General features: G+C 41.7%; 1 protein-coding gene across 13 annotated transcripts in view; it reads left to right on the top strand.

Moving 5' to 3' along the window:
* Window positions 1-23,143, top strand: part of tenm4 (teneurin transmembrane protein 4) — a 1,874,213-nt gene that overhangs the window by 1,021,181 nt on the left and 829,889 nt on the right. For 11 of the 13 annotated variants that reach the window (XM_062977071.1, XM_062977070.1, XM_062977069.1 and 8 more), the window contains exon 1: window positions 12,981-13,120. The exons of the other annotated variants lie outside the window; for them this stretch is intronic. The gene's annotated coding sequence lies outside the window, so the exon portion shown is untranslated. Of the gene's footprint in view, window positions 1-12,980; window positions 13,121-23,143 lie in introns of those variants that run through there. 13 annotated transcript variants of the gene reach the window in all.

Genomic DNA, 23,143 nt, shown 5'->3' with positions numbered 1-23,143 from the left:
TTAAACTGAATAATAAATTGGATAAATTGAAGCTTCATAGTGCTTCAGGGTTGGAAGTCATGGTGCAGGGTGCACGGGTTTTATTTTGTGTGGGATAGAGGTTTTGGGTGTGTGCAGGGTGTGTTGTGTTTAATACGTTGTATGTCTTTGTTTGAATGTTAGGGTGAACTCTTATATTGAATTAAAAAAAAAAGAAGAGTAGAAACCAAGATTGAAAATAGTGGATAACATGTAGAAAGAACAATTCTATATGTTTTGAGTTACTGAGAATAATATGTACTCAATGTTAGAATTAACCAGTTGATTGACTAATGTAGATATGCATGTACATTTCAAAAGGATTGTTATCTGACTTTATCTGCTATAATTTGCTGTTTTGTTATGTAACATTTCATGAATAAACTTTTTACCCACCCAAAAAGAGAGAGAGAGAGAGATGCCCCAAAGCTCCCTTGAAGCTCTGGAATTGCCCTGCACTTTGAGGCAGTGTACACTGTTCTAATTCAGGACCAGCCCTGGCTGTTTACACGGCCAACTCAGGCAGCTCAGGGACAGGAAATAAAACTTAATGTCCTTATGTCCTCAACTTAGTGGCAACCACTAAGCACAAAATTGCTTGTGTTTGTCACTCGTTGCATGCAATGATACTGGCTGAAAAGCCTGAATGAATGGAGAAGGGAGTAGGGAAAGATGGAGGTAATTCCTCCTCTGGCCTTCTCCATATCTCTCTGGTACTTCAACTTACATCACTACATGTGACAAATAATGACCATCAGCAGTTTCGCACCCAGTGGTCACTGTTATGCCATCAACATGACTGGAATGGTAAGGGTGACCATGGTGGGCCATGTGGACTCCTTTCCATCACCAGACTGGCTCAGTGCCATGCAGTGCAGATATCTACTACTCAGTGGCTAACTGTGTGAACTCCTGCTGATATAGAATGGCCCTCTCTGGATTAGCTCCAGTGTATGTTGCCAGTATAGATGAGCTATATACAATAAGCTAATTGAGGACTCTGGTTTTTGATCCTCTAACAGCAATGCCCAGCTCAAAGTAGATTTTGGCATCTTTCAACCATGGCATACAATAAAAACATCTTTGAACTTTGCTATTGCTTCTGACTTTGGACATATGAGGGTTGAATGAAAAGTAATGCCTCCACCTTCGTTACTTGGGTTTGGATGGGAATATTTTACTAAATCAAACTCAGAAATAATCCTTAGAATGTGCTCTTTAACTACCACTATTCACTTTTCCACATAATCACCAGACAAATGGATACGTTTTTGCCAGCGATGAACAAGTTTTCTGAAGCCGTCACAGAAGAAGTCGACACTCTGTTCCCGCAACCAGCATCTCACAGTTCTCTCAACGTCTTTATCAGAAGCATAATGATGTCCCCGCAGATCATCTTTCATTAGCAGGAACAGATGGAAGTCAGCCGGTGCTAAATCTGGACTGTATGGAGGATATTGTCTTCAGTCTCTGAAGTTCTGCTGTGGTGGCATGTGAAGTGTGTGGTCTGGCATTGTCATGCTGCAGGAAAACATTTCTCTTTTGCTTTTGGACCCTTGTTAGCCATCATTTCAAAGTTCGCAGCATTGTGATGTAACACTTGTCAGAGCGCGTGGTTTGGATAAACACACATGCAGCGGAAAATCAACGAAGGATCACTGGCACCAATAAAGAGGCTGAAGCCTGTTTGGCTATCTACAAAAGGTTTACTAACAAACGGAAAACTCTCAAGACAATATATACAGACAGAATGCAGAGAGGCAGAGAGCAGAGAGATAACACAAGGAGCTATTTATAACCACCTCTGCTGTCTGATGCAATACACAGTTAACTCTTTACACACTCGCATAGTGGACAGCAGACAGTGCATGATACAATCTCCAGCTCACATTGCAACACTATAACTCAATTACATTTAAACAACTCTATATACAATCATTCCCACTTCAACAACACTCTGAATTTATTGTTGTTCCATGTTCAAGGAAATCAACATGGATAACACTATCTGCATCCCAGAACACTGTTGCCATGATTTTTCCATCTGAGGGCTGTGTCTTGAATTTCTTTTTCTGGGGAAAGTGTTTGTGTTCATATTCCATAGACTGACGCTTTGTCTCCGCATTGTAATGATGTACCCACGTTTCATCTCCTGTCACAATTGAATGGAGAAAGGCATCACCTTCATTCTCGTAACACGAGAGGAGTTCCTGGCAAATTTCAAGTGTGTGTGCTTTCATTTCAGGCGTCAGCATCCTGGGTACCCATCGTGCACAGATCTTCCCATAGCCAAGCAAAGCAATAATGTGACCCACACATTCTATGAAATGCTGATTATGCTTGAAATTTGTCTCTGAGTGATACAACGATTGTCCTGAATCAATCTGTCAACCTTTTGCTTGTGAAACTCGGTGGTTGCTGTTACAGGACGTCCAACCCTTTGTTTGTCATGCAAGTCAGATGTTCCCACCTCAACATCTTTAAACTTACTTGCCCAACAACGCACAGTACTCTCATCAACACAATCACTATAAACAGCTTGCATTCTCTGATGAATCTCCTCTGGGGTGACACCTTCTGCTGTCAAGAATTCAGTGACTGCACATTGCTTAAGTTGCATTGACCGACCGTCTGCACAGGATTCCATACTTCGCACTTTAACAACACAACCGGTCAATGCTAAGGCTTCCCGCCAAATCGCACTGTAGAAGAGAGTCTACTGAACAAGCCAGTACCTGCCGCAGACCAGTACTGCCATCTCTTGAGGAGTTACGAAGGTGGAAGCATTACTTTTCATTCAACCGTCATATATTCATGCATGGTAGGACTCAAAAAAAAGCAAACAAAAACAACCTTCTAAAACTGATGTAAACTTTTTGCCCCTCTAGATATCTAGATATCCTAGAATCCTGTGATAGAAGTAAAAATATTGACTGAAGAGGATTCATGAATTTTAATTACTATTATTTAGTAACTTACAGGTATATAAGCTTCAAAATCCTGTTTCCTAGGAGGCATGAGGTGCATCTAGATAGTGTACAGTGTAGAACACAGAAAGACCACCTACTTACATGCAAAATACCATCCTCTTCCAAGTTGTCCTTCCTACCAAAATTATCATACTCTAACAACGAAAAAAAATAAACAAAGATTCCTACAGCTAATTGCATTTACTAAAGAACCAGCTGGGAAATGTAAAATTTGTTGACTTTTAGCACACCCTCTCATTTAATTAATTAATAACTTAATTAATAACTTAATTTGGGAAGTAGGTTAATGCCAAAAAGTCCAACTTAGGTCATTCAATTAAGTTAAAAAATAAATTTAATTATGTCACCCCTCCTCCCCACTCACATCAAAAATTTCTAACTTAATTGATTACTTAATTGGTTTTAATTAACTCCTATCACTGACTGTTGACCGTGATGGTGGAGGGTTCTGGGAAGTGGTCCAGAGCATCTGTAAGTTACAGGCTTTGGTGGCCCAACTTCTAGCTGTGTTGTGCTATACTGCAATTAGGAGAAAGATAAGACAAAATGAAATAAACTCTATGTTGGAACTTCTCTTCCAAGAACAGTGGCTCTTTCTTATAAGTGTGTGGGCTTAAAGTCTACAATATAACACTAGCATGTGGAATGAGTTGTCACCCATCCTTCTGTGCATGTCATTGACATAATTTCCACATCTCCGAATGTCACCTGAGAGAAGGGAACATCTCTCCACAAATCTCTAGGTTCCCCAACACAACTCTATAGCCAACTTCTCAAGGAGAACACTGCTCTAGGCATTTGTAGTGTGACTCTGAAGTCAACATCTGGTGAATGTTGACACTAGAAACATGTTGAGCAACCTAGAGAGTCTTACGGAGAACATGTTAATCAAATCCGTGGATAATCAAATCCACAAAAGTTAAATCCCACAAAAATGGGGGTTGACTATATTTCCAGTTGAGATCTGGTCCACTCGTCAGTAGCTGCATAAGCAGGTGACAAGAAGTCAGGTGGATTTGTGTGAGAGAACACCTTCTGTTCTGCTTGCAACTGTTCACTATTTTTAAAACAAAAACCTAGCATAGGAAGAATTTTGCCATAAAAATAAGAATAATCCAATATAAAGATTCAAAAGAATAGACAATGAGTTTTGGTGGAGCATTCATTTATTCATTCATACGTTTTTGTGCCATTCCCCAAACAGCTTAAATGAATGAAAATGGCACTTAGAACTGTAGTATCCCAATAATCTTGCAAAGTAGGTTAAATGGCCTGGTTGCCAACCACATGATCATGTCACCTCTCCATCTTCTCCATCTTCTTCTTTATTGTTTTTAATCTGTTTTATGGTGTTATTTTATTGTTGTTGACTGGGCTTGACCCCATGTAAGCCGCCCCGAGTCCCTTCGGGGAGATGGGGTGGGGTACAAAAATAAAATTATTATTATTATTATTATTATTATTATTATTATTATTATTATTATTCTCTTTTTCGAATGAAGTATAACTAGTTTCTTTAGCCATTTCTCATAAGACTTGGTTTCCAGCTCATTGACCATCTTGGCCACCAGTTGTTTTTTGGTTGTTGTCCAGTCTTGAACATGACAATTCAGGAACGATATTGACAAACCGAAGGTTGACCAGAGAAAGGCCACAAAAATGGTCACAGGTTTGGAAGCCAAGCCCTGTGAGGAGTTGCCTAGAAAGCTGGGTATGTTAAGCCTGAAGAAGAGAAGGTTGAGAGGAGACCTAACAGACACGATTAAAAATGTGAAAGATGTTATATGGAAGAATGAGCAAACTTGTTTTCTTCTGCTCCAAAGACTAAGTAACAGATTCAAATTTCAGGAAAATAGAGTCCACCTAAACATTAGGAAGTGGGGTGGAGTCTTCTTCTCTGTAGGTTTTTAAATAGAGGTTGATTGGTCATCTGTCAGGAAGACTTTGATTGTGTATTCCTGCTTGGCTCAGAATACAGTTCAGCTGGACAGCCTTTGGGGTCTCTTCCAACTCTATGAATGAGTTTTGAACTTTGGTGCCCTGAATTGGACACAGTATTTTGGGAAAGTTCTGATCATAGTAGAATAGAGTGATGTTCTGTTGTAATATAATAGGGTAATTTTTCTAAGTGAATCCAAGTTAGATTGGCATGTAGTCCAGTGGGGGAGGAATGGAGAGGCTGGAATATTCATTTTGTGTTTGGATTGGCTTACCTGCATTCTATTATTTCTTGGTTATAGAACCACACAGTTGGAAGAGGCTACAGTCCTATTCTACCGTGTAGGAATGCACAATCAAATCCCTCCTGACAGATGGCCATTCAAAAGTAGGTTATGCGAGCCCCTCCCCCCCTTTTTGAATTTTTACTCTATGTTTGTAGTCAGCACCCAACATTAATGACAGGGCTTTATCTCCACAGGCAGAAAATTGCTTTTCCATTAGGTTCTCCCATTGTTTAGTCTGATGCCCTTTTTTTGATCCCTCGTGGCTCTGCACAAATTTTTGCAAATATTAAAAAGTGGGAGGAAAAAATGCCATCCCGTTAATATGCAGCCTCAATAGGAATAAACAGCAGCAGCAGCCACGAAAATCCTTCCATGTGATAATCTCAACATCTGGCAGGGTCCCCCCCCCCCCCCAGTCTTTCCTAGCATAATCCATCGAGACATGTATTCAGAAAATTCTGTTTCATAAAATAAAATAAAATCTCCCATCTCCCCCCATTGATTCACCCATTTACTTAATGTCATTGTGTAGGGTGCATCCTGCCTGTTTTAACCCCTAATTCCAACAGTGTAATTTACAATGGAAGTTATAAAGACGAGCTATTAAAATAGGGTTGGGGGGCCCTATTACCTTCTGAGAAAATGACTGCTTTGCTGAGGTTTGTCCTTCTGTTCTGTCATCTTTCCCTCCGCCTTCTGTGCTCCCCATTGTCTGTTTCAGATTATAAACAAGGCTGCAACCTTTCACTGAGTAAAACTGATTAAACTGCTCTTCCGCACCCCATTAACCAGGTTCAATTGACAGTGGTGCAATTAGAGGAGTTGATCATTTAGAAGGAAGCCTCATTGTTGGCCTTCTTGACATCCAGAAGCAGGGCCAGTTCATGATTTTCCCACTTTTGGGTGGTTCCTGCACCCCTAATGCCCAAGAAAGTGGAGAGTCTGCTATACAGGTATATCTTATTTAAATCAGTAGATTCTTGAGCAGTCAGAAAACATGGGACCAAAGGATGGACTAATGTGGAAACAAGGATCAATCCCTATATCACAACAAAAACAGAAAAAGAAAACTGTTTCAGCAAACTGTTTCACTGTTTCACGTCATATGTGAAGATTGTTAGTTTCAATCATGTCATGTACACATCTTGTATAAGTAGACAAATATCCAAACCTTCCAGAAACTGCTTGGAACTTTCTTTCAAAATGTATCCAGGGATAATCTTTTCTTTTTTCAACCTCCTCTGTTGTTTTTAGCTTTGAATAGCGGAGCTCTCTGCCTCGGAGTGTGGTGGAAGCTCCTTCTTTGGAGGCTTTTAAGCAGAGGCTGGATGGCCATCTGTCGGGGGTGCTTTGAATGCAATTTCCTGCTTCTCGGCAGGGGGTTGGGCTGGATGGCCCATGAGGTCTCTTCCAACTCTATATTCTATGATTCTATGCTCCTATCAATATGTTTTAATTGATTTTAATGATTATTTTTTAAATATTATTTTGTTTAATTCTGTTTTAATGTTTACATATTTGTATATTTTAAATTGTGAAGCTTCCTTTTGATGTAAGCTTTGGGTCTCCTTCGGGAGAGCTATATCACAGTATAAATAAACATTATTATTATTATTATATTATTATTATTATTATTATTATTATTATTATTATTATTATTATTTTATTGTATGACACAGCAAACAAGATAGATATGCTGGATTTCGTATCACAAAATTACAAGTCGAACACGTCCCAAGCGTTTAGGACTGTGTGATGTATTTTCGGATGATGCGCGCAGATCCCAGTAGGGTGGCCTTTTGCAGTTGGCAGATCATAATTTTGTCAATGCCTATTGTTTCCAAATGCTGGCTGAGATCTTTTGGCACGGCACCCAATGTGCCCATCACCACCGGGACCACCTGCACTGGTTTCTGCCAGAGTCTTTGCAGTTCAATCTTGAGGTCCTGATAGTGGCTGAGTTTTTCCTGTTGTTTTTCGTCAATGCGACTGTCACCTGGGATGGCGACATCAATGATCCAAACCTTTTTCATTTCCACAACTGTGATGTCTGGTGTGTCGTGTTCCAGGACTTTGTCAGTCTGATTCAGAAGTCCCACAGTATTTTTGCATGCTCATTTCCCAATACTTTTGATTATTATTATTGTTATTATTATTTCCATTTTGGTAGCTACATTTTGAGATATATGCTTGTCTATTTTCCTAACATGCTGAGCTTAACTGATAAAGCAAGTTTATTTTCTCTCTTCTTTTCTCTCTTGCTACACAAGCTCAATAACAGATTTTGGGGGCAGCTGCTTCTTTGCTTTGTCTGTGTCAGGCAGGCACATGTTGCTACAATAGGATTAACTGCGGTAGGATCCCATTCTTTCCCAGTCCAGGTTTTACTGTATTGTTTTGCTGCATCCAGATACTGAAAAACTGTTTGTCTCCAGCACTGCTCAAAATCCTCCAGGTAGACAGACAAAAAGGGGATGTTAAGCAAACATAAAATGTCCTTGCATTAGGAGATTCTTGAAGGCATCTTAAACAATGGTATACCTGTTGTCCAAGTGAGACTTCCCAGATCTCAAGTCATTCTTCAGATCCCAGGAAGAGGGAAGGAATCCTTATTGAATGAGAACACAGGATTGTATTCAAAAAAACCATTCCCTCCTATATACTGCTGCCCCCCACATCTTCAGTTTACTTTGATCCGATAGCATTTTCAGAAATTCCCCTTCTCCCTTCTTCACCTCAAATGTGAGCCTTTGTGATTCATTTTTGTATCTGCATGACATGTTTATACCAACATGTTAGATACTTGTGACAATACTATATTCCACTGCTTGGGACATCAACAACAGTAGTGCATAAGTCTCAAATTTTAGCTATGAAATCTCAGGTCCTGGGAGACCAAGGACTTGACAACCCAGGTTCCCAACTAAGAGGAATCCTGGAACCCTGTTGATTGATCCCAAGTACAGTAAACTTCTTGACTCAACTGCTGAATGGTCAAGAATGAGGTCGATCAACTTGAACCAACCCTAGTTTAATATATACCTCCCCACTCTCACTTTCAAAGGATCATATAGTTGGAATAGACTCGAAGGGCCATCCAGTCCAACTCCTTTCTCCCATGCAGCAATACGCAATTTAAGGAGACGACTATCACACCTCTTTATAAAAACCACTTAAAAATAAGACTCCACCAGACTCCAAGGCAGAATATTCTACTGTCAAGCACTTCTTGCCATCAAGAAGTTCTTTCTAATGTTTAAGTGGAATCTCTTTTCTTGCAAGTGTGGTCTCATGCCAATGCTACTTTACTTACTTTAGGGTTAAACCAAAATTTAACATTTTGGGGTCTACTTGGGCATTCTGCTGAGTGGGACCTTAGTAGGATAGCCATGTCTCAGAATCTGGATTGGAAACTTAGGTCCTATCCTCTCTTCTCCACTCTGCAGGTAAGAGGGAAGAGGCTCAAAGAGAGAAAACTACCTTGCAATAAGTGCAACCACATTGTCCATGGACTTGATATCCATGGTTCAACTTATCTCCTGGAATATTCCCCCTTGGAAGAATCTGTGGGGCCCTCTAGGTTCTCCGAACTATTTTGTGATATGGTCTCAGCCCAGGTCAATTTAAAATACATGTAGCATTTTTAATATAATTATCTATTTATATTTATCTATATACAGTAGAGTCTCACTTATCCAAGACTTGCTTATCCAAGGTTCTGGATTATCCAATGCAATTTTGTAGTCAATGTTTTTAATATATTGTGATATTTTGGTGTTAAATTCGTAAATACAGTAATTACAACATAACGTATTGAACTACTTTTTCTGTCAGATTTGTTGTATAACATGATGTTTTGGTGCTTAATTTGTAAAATCATAACCTAATTTGATGTTTAATAGGATTTTCCTTAATCCCTCCTTATTATCCAAGATATTCACTTATCCAAGGTTCTGCCGGCCCGTTTAGCTTGGATAAGTGAGACTCTACTCTATAAAATATTTATCTATTCTATTCTAAAGTTATTATATTCTATTTGAAGCAGATCTAACTGATGGTGCATCATGCTTACCAGAGGTCACTTGTTGTAATACTACTTTTGTAATACCTCCAGGACCCAACATCTTTGCCAAACCTTGGCAAAGACAAAAAGGGATGCATTGAGATAACCCTTAATCCATGCACAGAGAGAAACCAAGCCCAGCCAAGTGAGGAATGAGTGGGAAGCAATCACATCCTCTATGTGTCTGTGCAAGTGCTTATTGTTTTGTGTGCCTTTGAGTCATTTTAGACTTATGGCAACCCCAAGGCAAATCTGTCATGGGGTTGTCTTGGCAACACAAAACCACTACACCCCGCTGGATTTCAGTTTAAACAGTAGAGATGCCAGCCAACATGCTTCATCTGGAGAGTTCATTCCAAGACTTGACAAAACCTTGGGAAGGGTCCACCAACCCACAGGCATTGATGCCACCAGGCTCCTGTAAAGTCCACAGGAATGGACACGACTTCTTGCAGGCCTTGTAATTACTTACTTAGGTGATCCCTCATTGTCTGGGTATGATGGCCTTCCAGGTGTAGTGTCTTGGTGTTGGATATGTAGGTGACTGTAAACCCTGTTCTTGATCTGCATGTTCTTCCACAGTCAGGACATCGATTTCCAGGTGGAAGGCAGTCCGGGTCAGGATTGGCTTGATGTGCTTTCCTCTTGGCATGTTTCTCCCTTTCACCCTCCATTCGTGCCTCTTCAAATTCCACAGCACAACTGCCCAGTGGTGCAGTGTGTTAAAGCACTGAGCTGCTGAACTTGCAGACCAAAAGGTCACAGGTTCGAATCCGGGGAGCAGAGTAAGCGCCCGCTGTTAGCTCCAGCTTCTGCCAACCTAGCATGTAGTAGTGAGTAGAGCAATAGGTACCGCTCCGGTGGGAAGGTAACGGCGCTCCATGCAGTCATGCCAGCCACATGACCTTGGAGGTGTCTACGGACAATGCCGGCTCTTCGGCTTAGAAATGGAGATGAGCACCAACCCCCAGACACAACTGGACTTAATGTCAGGGGAAACCTTTACCTTTACTTTACTGATCACAGCTGACCTCCAGCTTACAGTACGCAAGGGCTGGGGCTTCCCAGTTCTCGGTGTCTATTCCACAGTTTTTAAGGTTAGCTTTAAGCCCATCTTTCAATCTCTTTTCCTGTCCACCATCTTCCATTTCCGTTCTTGAGTTGGGAGTAGAGTAACTGCTTTGGAAGACGGTGATCGGGCATTTGACAATGTTGTCAGTCCAGTGGAATTGATCGAGCATCACTTCAGTGCTAGAGGTCTTTGCTTCTTCCAGCATGCTGACATTTGTCCGCCTTTCTTCCCAAGAGATTTGCAGGATTTTTTTGGAGGCAACGTTGATGGAATCATTCCAGGAGTTGAGTGTGACATCTGTAGACAGGCCAGGTTAATATTCAGTCCCTAGTCAGATTTTGTAAAGTCATGTTCTGGCCACAAGAGGGGCCCATATGCAGGTGTCCCCTCTTATCCTCATGGTGTTTGGATGACTAGAAAGTGCTGGATGTGGAACTGTTATAATAATAATAATAAAACTTTATTTATACCCCGCCACCATCTCCCCGTGGGGACTCGGGGTGGCTCACAATGTTACAAAAGTAACAGCGCAAATACATTAACAATATACACAGTTTAAAACACAAGAAGATGATAAAACAAAGTTAAAACAAAGGTTTATATAACAGTAATAATATCAAACAACCACCAATGCAATTCAGTCGACTTCAAAAATGGGGGGGACTATAGCAGCAATGTAAGATAAAATAGATTAAATTTTAGATTAGATTAAAATACCCTGATGAAAGGAACCTAATAACATTCAGAATAGAATTATAATGAGGCTGGTCATCCAATAGCTGTCTCTCCAAAGGCCAGCCCAAACATCCAGGTTTTCAATTGTTTCTTAAAGGACGGTAGCTGTTCTTGAAGAGTGTTTGTAAACTTGCCTTAGGATGCACCCACACTGTAGAATGGATGCATTTTGACCCCACTTGAACTGCTAGGGCTCAATGCTATGGAATCCAAGGAGTTGTTGTTTTGTGAGCTAGGAGCAGTGATGTATTTCTTGTAACCAGACATAGCTAAAAATCCTGCAATTCCTTGGGCTCAGGGTAAATCTACAGCAGGCATGGTCCAACTTGGGTCCTCTGGGTGTTTTGGACTTCAACTCCCACCATTCCTAACAGCTGTTAGGTATGGTGGGAGTTGAAGTCCAAAACACCTGGAGGGCCCAAGTTGGCCCATGCCTGGTCTACACAGTAGAATGGAAGCAGGTTGACACTAGTAGAATGGATGCAGGTTGACATGACTCTGCCATGGCGCAATGTTATGGGATTTGTAGTTTGGTGACCCATTTTGCTCAAAAAGCTAAAACTGTGACCCATTGAAAAGGGGGTGTGTGTGTCACACTGCACTGTAGTTGCACCCTGAGGCTGAGAGAGTGTGACTTGTCCAAAGTGTGTGTGCGTGTTTGTGTGAGAGTCACACTGCATTGTAGTTGCACCCTGAGGCTGAGAGAGTGTGACTCATCCAAAGTGTGTGTGTGTGTGTATATGTGTGTGAGTGTCACACTGCATTGTAGTTGCACCCCAAGGCTGAGAGAGTGTGACTTGTCCAAACTGTGTATGTATGTGTGTGTCACACTGCATTGTAGTTGCACCCCGAGGCTGAGAGTTTGACTTGTCCAAAGTGTGTGTGTATGTTTGTGTGTGTCACAATGCATTGTAGTTGCACCCAGGGGCTGAGAGAGTGTGACTCGTCCAAAGTGTGTGTGTGTTTGTGTGAGAGTCACACTGCATTGTAGTTACACCTCGAGGCTGAGAGAGTTAGACTTGTCCAAACTGTGTGTTTGTGTGTGTCACACTGCATTGTAGTTGCACCCCGGGGCTGAGAGAATGTGACTTGTCCAAAGTGTGTATGTATGTGAGTGTCACTCTGCATTGTAGTTGCACCCTGAGACTGAGAGAGTGTGACTTGTCCAAACTCTGTGTGTGTGTGTGTGTGTGTGTGTGTCACACTGCATTGTAGTTGCACCGTGGGAGAGCGTGACTGCCACGAGTGCCATTTCTGGAGCGAAGAAGCTTAGTGTGCAAAAAAAAAAAAGAGACAACAAATGTGCAGATTTCGCTTTCAGAACCAGGCTGGCGTGGGTGCGTGGGAAGGGGCTGTTGCAATCTCTCCCAAACCCTGGCCAAAGGGGAGCTGGTGGTTTGGTGGCTCTTCTCTCTTTCTTTCTGTCTCCCAGCCCAATCCCGACACCCCCGCTCCCGCTCGTGGGAATGGTGCAGACCGGGGACGCGTGTCTGCGCGCGCGCGTTCGCGTTGGCGTGGGCTTGTGCAGCGCCTGCCTCCCATTCATGTAACCTGCCTGCCTGCCTGCCTGGTTCCCTGCCTGCCTCCGGGTTGGTGTGTGTTTGTGTCTCGCCTCTCCCTCCGAGGGCTGGACGTATAAGAGAGCCAGGAGCCCAAAGCGAGGGAGAGAAGAAGAAGAAGAGAGAGAAAAGGGAGGAATTAAAGCAGCAGCAGCTTCCAAGCCAGCCAAGGCGCAAGCTTTCGGACTGCAGCTGGACCTTCCACCTCCATCCATCCATATATCCATCCTTTGGAAAAAGAAAGGGACTGGGTCGCTTTATTTTTCCGGCTTCGCCATGGGGGGCCAAGTCTACGGCTGATCTCGCTTGGGAACTGTTTAGATACATATTTATCTCTCTATCTATATTACAATTCAATTTTTTACCCCTCCGAGAAAGACAACCCGCAGGCACTAGTCTCCACCATCAAGGCGACGGGTGGGAACGTATTAAAAGAGAGGTCGACCTCTGCAAGAACGGTAAGCTGGAAGCGGCTTGGCTTTTCTTCCTCCTCCTCTTCCTCCTCTTCCTCTCCTCCCCCTCTCCATCTCTTCTTCTTCCCAACCCAAAATCGACCCAGGGTTGCAAGGCATCTGCCCTCATCTCTTGCTGGTGAAATGTCTCCCCACCCGCGGTCGTTTTTCTGCAGCAATCCCCTTTCCTGGGCAAAAAACCCCTCGTCTTTTGCCTTCTATGTTTGGAAGGAGAAAAGAGAGGCATTGGGTCTCCCTATATCTATGCATTGCATTGGGGATTGGGCAAAAGCAAGGGCGAGGCAAAAGGCGACTCTATCTCTCTCCTTTTCCAGACGTCTAGGATGCTTTTTTCCTTCTCCACAGTCATTATTATTAATATTAATATTGTGTTGCCGAAGGCTTTCATGGCCGGAATCACTGGGTTGCTGTGAGTTTTCCGGGCTGTCGGGTTATGTTCCAGAAGCATTCTCTCCTGACGTTTCGCCCACATCTATGGCAGGCATCCTCAGAGGTTGGGAGGTCCGTTGGAAACTAGGCAAGAGGGGTTTATATCTCTGTGGAAGAAAGAACTCTTGTCTGTTGGAGGCAAGTGTGGATGTTGTGAATTGGCCACCCTGATTAGCATTAATAATAATAATAATAATAGAATCATAGAATCATAGAATAGTAGAGTTGGAAGAGACCACATGGGCCATCCAGTCCAACCCCCTGCTAAGAAGCAGGAAATCGCATTCAAAGCACCCCCAACAGATGGCCATCCAGCCTCTGCTTAAAAGCCTCCAAAGAAGGAGCCTCCACCACGGCCCCGGGGAGAGAGTTCCACTGTCAAACAGCCCTCACAGTGAGGAAGTTCTTCCTGATGTTCAGGTGGAATCTCCTTTCCTGTAGTTTGAAGCCATTATAATAATAATAAAACTTTATTTATACCCCACCACCATCTCTCTGCAGAGACTCGGGGCAGCTTACAATGTTACAAAAGAACAACACACATACAATGAACACAATATGCACAGGTTAAAACACAATACAGTAATAAAAAACAAAAGTTAAAACAGAAGTTAATATAACAGTAATAGTATCAAACTACCACCAATACAATTCAGTCAAATTCATAGGTGGGGGGACTGTAGTAGCAATAAAAATATAAAAATAGAATCATTAGATTAAAATACCCAAATAAGAGGGACCTAATAGAATTCAGAATAGAGTTATAGTGAGGCTGGTCATTGAATAGCCTTTCAGCTTCAAGGTCTGGCTGTTTACTGCCTGGGAGAATCCTTTCTTGGGAGGTGTTAGCTGGCCCTGATTGTTTCTTGTCTGTAATCACCCTGTTTGATTCATGTCTGGAATTCCTGTTTTCTGAGTGTTGCTCTTTATATACAGTAGAGTCTCACTTATCCAACACTTATTTATAGTTTGGTGAGGCACCATCATTCTTAGACAGAGAAGGTTAAAAATCTTGTAAAACTACAGTCCCTCTTGTTCCATAGCATTGAGAAATGGCAGCTAAAGTGTGTAAATGCACCATATGTTTCCTTCTGACCCTAACCCAAGTGTGGTCAGAAAACAATTACAGTAGAGTCTCACTTATCCAACATTCTGGATTATCCAATGCATTTTTGTAGTCAGTGTTTTCAATACATCATGATATTTTGGTGCTAAATTCATAAATACAGTAATTACTACATAGCATTACTGCATATTGAACTACTTTTTCTGTCAAATTTGTTGTATAGTCTGATGTTTTGGTGCTTAATTTGTAAAATCATAACTTAATTTGATGTTTAGTAGGCTTTTCCTTAATGCCTCCTTATTATCCAACATATTTGCTTATCCAACATTCTGCCAGCCCATTTATGTTGGATAAGTGAGACTCTACTGTACTGTTCTGATTTTAGAGTAGCCAGATTTTGTTCCTTTTCGTGGTTTCCTCCTTTCTGTTGAAATTGTCCACTTGCCTCCAACAGACAAGAGTTCCTTCTCCCGCCCTGGACCTTCCACAGGTATATAAGCCCCACTTGCTTTATTTTCCAACCGACCTCAACAACTTCTGAGGATGCCTGCCATAGATGAGGGTGAAACGTCAGGAGAGAATGCTTCTGGAACATGGCCATACAGACCGGAAAACTCACAGCAACCCAATATTAACATTATTGGGTCTTTGCTTTCGTGGAAGGAAGTGGGTGATGGGGAGGAAGCCCTTCTTTCTCCCATGTAAACTGGAAAAATTGCAGGAATGCTGGAAAAATTGCACCCCAAACCCTTGTTTTTGGACAAGAAATGGGTTGCTCTTTTCTCTTTCCAGTACGTGAAGAGGGAGTGCTGAGATCTCTTGGGAGAAGGGAGATTTTGATAAATTAGGTGAGGTGTCCTGATAGATCGATAAGTTATCTGAGGACATCTCCAGCTGCACACCAGGGTTGGCGAAGGATGTGTGTATGTGTTCCCCCCCCCCCCCTCCCTCCTCTTTCCTTCCCATCCTCGGCCCTTCCTCCTCATCCTTCCTTACCTTGACTTTTGGTCTTCCAGAGAGATCTGTTTACATCTGGAACTAGTGTGACTTTGGGCTGAAATCTTTCTGCTTTCCGGGGTGTGGGGTGTAGTCCCATTGCTTAGCAGGATCAACTTTTGAGGAAATGAGCTATAGGATTAGGCCCTGTGGCACATTTTTGAAAGAGGGGGGCTCTTGTTTGTCAAAGTTCCCTCCCTAAAAATGCTCACGGATATTGACAGAGAGGCCAGCTCCATTTCCTAGGGATGCTAAGAGGTATCTTGAATCTCACATTTTTATGTAATGTGGGATTTGTCAGTTGATGTCCAAATCACATGTCTGGTGTTGCCTCATTGATTCCCTGTTTCCTGTGGGAGGAAATAACGTATCTGATTGTGAACTTAGGTTGTAATTTTGTTTTAACAGAAAGATTGTAGAGATTGCCTCTAGGACAGTGCGATGTCTTGCCCTCTCTGTTTTCCCATGTTGAGAAGTGGTTTGTCTTTTGAATCTGAAGGTCAGCGTGTGGCAAAACATTTAATTCATCCCAATTTGGACTTGATGGTCCTCTTCTCCGGTGGCAAGCTGGAGTTCTCCAAGTGGATGAGATGTTCATTCTCTATTTTCCTGGCCTACCAGAAAAGTTTTTGTAAATGGTGAAAGCAAACATAGCCCTTTGTTATTATGAGCATAATTGATAAAAATGAACATCTACGCAAACTTCCATGACCATTTTCTGAAACCAGACGTCTAGTGATAAACTGGGGTGGAAGTTTACTGTCTCGGTTGCATGTTCCCTTCTTTCCTGATATAATGCTATTTCCTGGTAGAAAGAGGAACCTTAATCCTTGCTACCATATTGGACTGCTTGCTTTGGTCCATTAGCATCACTTGCTTTTGAGAGGGTGGGACTTGACAAGCAGGGCAAACAGGACTGAGATATCACCAGAGGTGCTCTCCATTCAGTGGACATTGTGCCCAGCCAGTCATATGTTCATACTGGATCAGGTTAAGTCATAGATGCCAATGGATACAAGATGGCATGAACAACACAGATTGCAGCACACTTACCTTTGGATGTCAAAAACACACTGAACCAAGGTTACAATTCCAATCTGAACAGTGCATTTTTTCCTTGGGCATCAAGGGGCAGGGAGGAGCTGGCTGATTTGTTGTGAAGTCAAGCAACTTGTCTACATTCAATTTATTTCATTGACCTTTCCAGAGCCAGACACCTTTCCTGTGGTCTGTTTTTCTGTTTCACAGCCTGTAGCTACTTTGCAGGCTTGGAAGAAGAAGTCAGCATGCTCTGGGTAGTAATATTTTTCTCTGCATGCCAGGCAAGACTCAAAGAGGGGAGGGGAGGAAATCCCCCTTTCCCCAAACCATGCATTTGTGGCAGGGGCTGAGGGCTGGAAAGGGTAAGATTGGATGGATTAGTCTTTGAGTTCACACATATATACAAGCACACTGTTTCCCTGCAAGGGGATCCCTTGGCATTCCTGCTTTGTGGCTGGTTAAAAAGCATTTCCCTTCATCTTGATAGGCATCTTGATGGAAGCCTACTACAAGTCCTGTGGATAATTTCTCCCCGATGCAGAGTGTTTGGGGGCCATTAGGTTTCCTGCTTCTACAAAACCTTTCCTTTCAGGCGAAAGCTGTTTGGGCAAGCTAACCCTTCCCTGGATTATTTTTTCATTCAGCAGCAAAGTGTAGGGCATCGAGAAAGCGAGCTTTCACCACTTATCCCTCCAGCAAGGCATGGCTGTGTTGAATGAAACGAGCATTTTGCTGTGTGTGTGTGAGTGTGTGAAAGAGAAAGAACATGCTGTAGTGGTGTGCATTTCTGTGTTGCTTGAAACCAAAGGAAACAGGATTTGAGAACTGCAGAGGTTTCTTCCTCCTTAACCATCTTTCTGAAATCTTGCCTTCTTTGCAAATCCAGACCTGTTGTTTTTGGGGGAGGGTCTGCAGGCAAAATGGACAAGAGGAGAAAGCCCGCTCATTCTGGCAAACGTGCAACACTAAAGTCTCTGTCCTTTCTCTGCTGGAGGAGAATGGTGGCTGGTTTGGATTTACTGGAAGAGGTAGAAAGGTTGTGTATATCACTGAGCAAAAATGAAAAGATAGCTGGGATTACTTGCTAGATTCAGAGAAGTTAGGAATGTGAGTGTGTATGTGTATATGTTCAGACTAGAACGGGCAATCTTCCTTCTTCTTTGTTTTTGTTTGGAGGCAACCAATACTTTCCTTCTTCCAAGGAGCTAACTGATACCCAAGGTTTCTTTATTTCCACATCCATGTACTCAAGAGTGCCTAATAAGAGACTCAATCTCTTCTCCAACCGTTAGAGTATTTCTTTTGTTAAGCATCTTCAGCTTTTTCTATTCTTTTCAACTCAGCATTTGCCTACATTTTCCCTGTCCAGGAGCTTAATAATAAAGTGAATTGTACACCCCCCCCCCCCCCGTTTTGTTTTTTTCTTACAAAGGTGCGATGCTTAAATAGATAGTGCATGTCATCTACCTCCTCATTTTATCTCACTGTTGTCTTTTTTCCCCACCCACGAAAAGTCAGCCTTAGTTTTGTTCCTCTTTCTGCTCCAGGTGGTTCATTTTCTGACAGAACCGCGTCCTTACAACAGAGCAGAACTAAGGTCTTACATAACTTGATGTTTCCATCTCCAATGTTGTAAGTAGTACTACAGTCAAGAAAACAAGGGAGGGTGTTTGGCAAGAGGCACAGCATATGACAGGAGTGCTTCCCTATTAAGGATTTCAAATCAATGTCACTCTAAATCCTTAATCCCAAAAACACTTGTGTAGGAATCAGCTTGATGTGATTGTCTGCCTTCCTGTATCTCTCTGTCTCGTATCTCATCAAACTCACATATATCTTTACTTAAGCCCAACAGTATCACTAAAATCTTTAAAATCTTAATTATTTTAACTACCGTGAGCACTATCTTTGGAGTATGAACAAGATCTGCAGATAATACATAGCCTAGCACAGAAGTTTTCAAATTTATATCCTCCAAGTGTTTTTGGTTTTCAGTTCCCAGAATCCATGACCATAGGCTCATATGGTGACAGCTTCTGGAATTTGTTCCAAAACATGTAGAGGACCAATGTTTGAAAACCACTAGCAGAATACATTCCTTGGAAATTCTCTTTAGTGAGAGAGTCTGTGTAACTTGATGTTTCTTCCTCTTCTTAGAAGGCATCCTTTGAATGTAGGAGGATCCAGGATTCATTTCCAGAACTCCACGTATAAGGATTGTATGGCAGCTGATGGAAATTACTGTTGTCTGAAGCATTTTAGAGAGAGATGCTACCAGTCAGAATACACTGTAGTGGTGAACCGGTAGTCCGACTCAGTATAAGGCAGCTTGGAATCACAAAATCTTCCACTTTTCCAGTCTGTTTTGAAGTTCTATAGAACCTTCAGTTTGTCCCCCCTCTCTTTTGTCTAAGTTATAGCCTTTGTTATTATTTTTCTTTCATTCTTAATACTTTACATGCTTACAGCAACATGCTTAATGACATCACTGAGTCCCACTCCCTAGGACATCAGTGGAGGTTATTCCAAGGTCCCAGGTCTTAGCTGCCAAATCCCAGAGCCTGGGATGCTCCAGACTTGGCTACCCTAGACGTGAACTATAGACTAAGTGCCTTATCCAGAATGTCGCCATTCAAAATACTTCAAAACCCAAAACTGTCCACATGGAAGGCTGACATAGTGTGACACCTTGCTTTGTGATGTTCATTGTACACAACCTTGTATAAAATTAACTTCATGCAGTGTGTATAAGGTGTATAGGATGCACCAATGAATTTCATTTTAGACTTCAGCCCTATCTCCAAGATATCCCTTATGTATGTATCTTCCAAAATCTATACAAATCCAAAACACTTCTAGTCTCAAGCATTTTGGACAAGGGAGACTCAACTTATAGTTGGAATCCTGTTTATCCCAATTGTTGAATGATCAATCAATCTAATTGAGTCAATAATTCTACTCTAATTGATGCCAGTAATAAGATTTAGACCATACTGTGTTTTCCCGAAAATAAGACAGTGCCTTATATTAATTTTTGTTCCCAAAGTTGCTCTAGGTCTTATTTTCAGGGGATGTCTTATTTTTCCATGAAAAAGAATTCACATTTATTGTTGAACAAAAAAAATGAACATTTATTATATACTGTACAGTAGTTGTCATCACAAACCAGCATAACCAGACAAACTGTGAATCCTATCAAGAATTTCTTGTTACTACCATTATTTACATGTACAACACTCTATGGTATGTACATTTACCGATCCTGCATGCTCTGGAGTTCTGTTTGGCGAGCATGCTTCCAAACAAAAACTTTCCTAGGTCTTACTTTTGGGGGAGGCCTTATATTTAGCAATTCAGCAAAACCTCTACTAGGTATTATTTTCTGGGGATGTCTTATTTTAGGGGAAACAGGGTATATATCTGCATGGCAGGATCAGCTCTGGCTAGAACTTGGATGGGAGTGCCAGGCTCAGAGGAGGCCTGGTCCTCCCATCTTTTTCAGATGAAGGAACTGGCATAACCACCTCTGAGTATTCCTTGCCTAAGAAAACCTTATGAAATTTATGGTATTGCTATAAGTCAATAGGTGTCTTGAAGCCACATACGTGCACACAGACATGGAATTCCAACAGCTGCCCACTCCGGATTTTACAGTCAGATTCCAGTACCACATTTCTATGTATCAGTGCTCTGAGTATCATAACACATCCTATGGTTTGATGCCTCCTAATGTGTAGACAAGTAGATCACTCTTCACTGTGGATGGTTGTTTGGCTCAGGTCCAAATCGCATGACCACCATATTCTCCTGTATGAGGCTGCTTATGTTTCTATCTGTCCTTCCAGCCCACACAGGTTCATCTGGTGGGAATACAGAAGAGGGCCTTCTCGGTGGCTGCACCCAGGCTTTGAAACTTCCTTCTTAGATAGGTTAGGCTGGTGCCTTCCCTGCTATCGTTCTGTAGATCAAGATCTTGAAGGGATGTTATTGCTCTTTCCTAAAGCGATGTGTTGTTGATATTTTTAATAGTTCTGTTTGTTGTTGATATAGGACAGTCAGCTCTCCACATTTGCCGTTTAAACTTTTGTGGATCAGATTATTTGTGGATTGATTAATATGTTCTCTCCAGGAGTTTACATCCTCCAACAGGTTTCTGTGGTCAACTCTGTCAGATGACCTTGTTTTCTCAGCTTTAAAACATGTTTTATTTTAATTCATAGTTTTTCTATTTTCCTGCACCCCAATCCTTGCTAAAGTGGAGATGGGTTAGTGTGAGATGGAACAGACTAATGTAAAGAAAAAAAACATTCTGAATGAGACCAGTGTATGGTACAGTAGAGTCTCACTTATCCAACATAAACGGGCTGGCAGAATGTTGGATAAGCGAATATGTTGGATAATAAGGAGGGATTAAGGAAAAGGCTATTAAACATCAAATTAGGTTATGATTTTACAAATTAAGCACCAAAACATCATGTTAGACAACAAATTTGACAGAAAAAGTAGTTCAATACGCAGTAATGCTATGTAGTAATTACTGTATTTACGAATTTAGCACCAAAATATCACGATGTATTGAAAACATTGACTACAAAAATGCGTTGGATAATCCAGAATGTTGGATAAGTGAGACTCTATTGTACTTCTATAGCAATCTGAATGCAATCCTTCCATTCTATGAAATCCTGGGTTTTGTAGCATTGGTGCTTAGAATTCTCTGTTAGGCTGCTATACTAACAAATTAGACTTCTGTAGCTGAGAATACTAAGGAACTCATCAGACTGCAAATCCCACCAGGCTGCAAACCCCCAGTGAAGCCACAGCAGTTAAAGTGCTATCAAATTGCTATAATTGTCTAGTGCGGATGCACTCCAACAGTCTTATCTAGTTGAATATCCTCTTTCCAATAATGCTTTTGAGATGTTTGCAAGCAGGATAGATTCCCAGCAGTCAAAAGGTTTCTCCCATTTCCAGATGCAAAGTCAGCCATACACATTGGGGGTTTAATTTTTGCAGATTAGATTATTCACAGATTTGATTATTGTCTCTCTAAGAATCTCAAGGTCCTCCAGCGCTGGGAGACTTAAAGAGTCATGGAGAAACACTTTTCTAGGCATTTGTATGTCTCTTAGGTAATAGCATTTTTAAAATTCATGCGATGAAAGTAGAGATTCTACTGTATACTGGCTTAGAATATGGCTGTTCTCATGAGCAGGATTATCCTTTATTTATTTATTTATTTATTTACAGCATTTATATTCCGCCGTTCTCACCCCGAAGGGGACTCAGGGTGGATCACATTACACATATAGGCAAACATTCAATGCCTTTTAACATAGAACAAAGACAAGACAAACATAGGCTCCGAGCGGGCCTCGAACTCATGACCTCCTGGTCAGAGTGATTCATTGCAGCTGGTTGCAGCTGGCTTGCTCTCCAGCCTGCACCACAGCTCGGGCCCAGGTTAATGGCAGGTTATCTCCCACTTCCAGAGTCATGCCAGTCCATGAGTGTTGGTAGCTATACTATGGGTCTATGTTTCTGTTTAAACCCTCACCCCATAGGGCACCCTGGGGATTCTCCCCACTCAAAAATCTCTTAGAGGACCAGAGTGGCTTTAGGTCACTCTGTCACTCCTTTGGTGCCCATCATCAGAAGGACACTTAGGAATGCTGAGTTTTCCACAGACACAACCCATACCCTCCAAGATACATTCCCCTCCATTTCTGAATTAATGGAGTATAACCTTCTTTTGAAATTCTGACTCGCATTTCAGCAATTTAAGTAAGCTTGAGGACAAAGGGAAAAGGTGGGAGGAGAAGAGACAAACTGTGACATTTTAAAAGCAACTCAAAAATGGGAGTGCAGAGGATTAATTGAGACTGTTACTACCATATTGGGAAAATTGATGGGTGTGATAACCACAGATTGGCCATGTTCTTCAATCTGTGGAGCAACTGCAACATAAACACTGTTTACTGGTCCAACATAACATAAGCTCACCAATATTTTTAAAGGGTTCTCATTCCCATTAATAATTATTGCTTTGTACCTTATGTGCTGTGCTAAAATGTTAACAGTTTTTAAAAAGCATATTCACAAAATAGCATTTAGCTTCTCCTGCCCACATAAATGCTACTGTTGCAGTTGGAAACAGTCACATAAACCTCTTTTTAAAATAAACAAACAATTAAGACACCCTAAATTTTAGGAACGAAAACAAACTCTGTGTGTTACCTAAACACAAACAAACTGAATATACAAATGTCAAGTCTTTTGGAACAGTACCAGAATAACCGAGTTAATGTGCATTCCTTTGGGGAAAGAAGTCCAAAGCAAGCCTGAGATCTTATCCTCCCTGTCTGTGCCTCCAACAGAATGGATTTCTTCTTAGGATCTAAGAGCTGTGCGTGGAATATATGAGAAGAAATGTTCTACAGATCTTGATTTCAGAGTCTGAAGGTCTTTGAAGCATA

Source organism: Anolis carolinensis, chromosome 3 (genome assembly GCF_035594765.1).
Source record: "Anolis carolinensis isolate JA03-04 chromosome 3, rAnoCar3.1.pri, whole genome shotgun sequence".
Classification (NCBI taxonomy): domain Eukaryota; kingdom Metazoa; phylum Chordata; class Lepidosauria; order Squamata; family Dactyloidae; genus Anolis; species Anolis carolinensis.
Note: the sequence above shows the minus strand (reverse complement) of the source record. Positions and strands in the feature narration are given on the sequence as shown.